This window comes from Beta vulgaris, chromosome 7 (genome assembly GCF_026745355.1).
Source record: "Beta vulgaris subsp. vulgaris cultivar EL10 chromosome 7, EL10.2, whole genome shotgun sequence".
Lineage (NCBI taxonomy): Eukaryota > Viridiplantae > Streptophyta > Magnoliopsida > Caryophyllales > Amaranthaceae > Beta > Beta vulgaris.
Genome location: NC_079208.1, coordinates 38,140,033 through 38,142,541, shown reverse-complemented (window position 1 = coordinate 38,142,541; position 2,509 = coordinate 38,140,033). Strand labels below are relative to the sequence as shown.

Sequence of the window (2,509 nt, the reverse complement as noted above, 5' to 3'; positions counted from 1 at the left end):
TGAAAATAAACGGGTCATAGAATTCACCACCCCTATCGGTTCTAAACTTTTAATTTGTCACTTAGTTGCAATTCAACTTCATTTTTATAGATCTTAAACTTATCAAGGGCTTCATCCTTAGTAAACAACAAGTATACATAACAAAACAGAATAATCATCAATAAAAGTTATCATGTATTTCTTGTTCCCTAAGGAAGGAGTGCTATGGAAATCACATAAATTACTATGCACCAAATCAACTACAGAAGTATTTTTTTTCCACATTGTTTGGAAAAGATTTTCTAGTTATCTTTGTTAGCATGCATGTTCTACACTTCTCTATACTTGGATCAAAAGAAGGGAATAAATCATGTTTAGACATTGAAAACTATAACTTTATATTAACATGACCAAGTCTATTATGCCATAGAGAAGAATTTATTACAACAAACAAAGTATCTTTCAAAGCATTTGAAATACTAAGTTTAAACATCTATTACAAAGGTAACCAAGTCCTACAAATGTTCCACCCTTAGATAATATAAATTTATCAGCTTCAAACACCGTTTTTAAACCTAATCGATTCAAGGTAGCACCGGAGACTAAATTTCTCCTAAGTTCCGGAGCATACAATACATCTCTTAAAATAAGAGGCTTTCCGGAACTAAACACTAATTCTACTTGTCCTACACCTAGAACTTTAGCCGTAGAATCATTGCCCATGTAAAGAACTTCTCCATTCTCAACCTCCTTGAAAGTCTTGAATAGAGACCGCTCCTTGCATACATGTCTTGATGCTCCCGAATCGATCCACCATGAACAATCATCCTGTACACAAAATATTTTAGAAATCATACACACAAAATTTGAATTTGAATTAAGTGAAACATGTGTACTCATACCTTGCTTGGCATGGGTTTGGCAGACTCCCATTCCCACCATTCTTTTTGTTCATCTTCTTCTTCCAAATGGTGCAATCCTTCTTAAAATGACCGGGCTTTCCACATTCCCAACAACCTCGTTGAGCACCTCCACCAAACTTAGGCTTCTTCCAATTGTTGCCTTTGGTGAAATTGTTAACCCTCTTCTTAGGATTAGAAGACTCCTTTGACTTACCATCCTCCACAAGGCCGTCTCGTACAAATTAAGGGCCCTGTGCTATAATAATTTAGGGGCCTCAAAGAGTAAAAAAAAAAGACTCATAATATGAATATCAAGTTAAATTTCATACAACGTTTTTTTTTTTGAGGGGATAAATTTCATACAACTAATAAAAGTTGTTTCCTTTCCGAACGAAATTCAATAATATACTACCTAATACAAAATTCAACTTATATGACTTAATAATCTCTGAATCTCACTACAAGATAATAAGAGCGCACAAAGTATAATCTCTACAAGTGAAGTAGAAAGAAAACATCATTTAAGGTTAATTTGCATATTTTTGTGATATAAATATCAAAATTGAAATTCAGAATATTTCAAAAATAATAATTAATATTAACATATTTGTGAAATTACCTTTTCTTTAACAGTTGCATAAGCTGTAACCACATCCTGTAAAGCCTGAAGTTTCTGCAAATCAAAATTAACATTAACAAAATCTTTAAATCTACACCATTCGAGATTATTAGTGCACAAATTGCCATTGTTAAAACAAACAACAAGAAAAGAAACAGAGAAATTGCAAAAATGCAAATCTATACCAAAGAATGATAAATACGCCCATTATTAACAAATTGTTTCACAAGCCACAATGTTGTTGTCCCTTTAGAACATATCGAACACTAAATCTGGAAAAAAAAAAGGAATTAATAGGTAAATAATTGATAGAAACAGAAGAGAATAAGTCAAAGAATTATAAAGTTGAAACTGATTTTCCAAACGAAGACGTTGAGAAAGGTTTGGTTGATAATGGAGTTGCAGTAGAACATCAGTATAATGATTTTCCTTTGGGCAAATAAATCAAATAAATCTTGAAAATGAATATTTTGGGGAATGAAATGGGAACTCAATCTTCATTAATTGTGTTTTCGAAATTGGAAGAAAGAGGTCAAGAACAACACAACAGAGTACACGCGTGAAACGTTATTCATTAATTAATTTTTTTTTTACTTTGGGCAAACAACCTATTTAATTGGGCCCCTATAAATTGGGGGCCCTATGCAGTTGCTCACCCTGCACAGGGCCTTAGCCGGGCCTGATCCTCCACCATGTTAACTGTGGAAGGATTAGGATTGACATCCTTTGGTCCATCTTGGACCCGAATGACATCTTCAATCCGAAGATGAGCACCCAACTGTTCAACATTCATATCATCTTTCTTATGCTTAAGAGAATTTCTAACATCTTTCCAACCGGGTGGTAATTTGTCAATTATAGAGGAAACAACAAAGGTCTCATCCATTACAATGTTGTGTTGCTTAAAACTCCCTAAGATTCTTGGAATTTCATGGAATTGCTCCATTACCGGCCTAGAGTCTACCATTTTAAAAGCATTGAAATTACTAACAAGAAATTTCTTACTAGA

At 33.5% G+C, this 2,509-nt stretch overlaps 1 long non-coding RNA gene across 1 annotated transcript; it reads right to left on the bottom strand.

The window, feature by feature from the left end:
* Window positions 1-914: 914 nt before the first annotated feature.
* On the bottom strand, window positions 915-2,265 carry LOC130592166 (uncharacterized). The gene is made up of 3 exons (XR_008970376.1): window positions 1,686-2,265; window positions 1,501-1,554; window positions 915-1,132 (listed from the first exon to the last, which is right to left on the bottom strand). It is a non-coding gene; the product is annotated as an uncharacterized LOC130592166 (long non-coding RNA).
* Window positions 2,266-2,509: the final 244 nt, after the last annotated feature.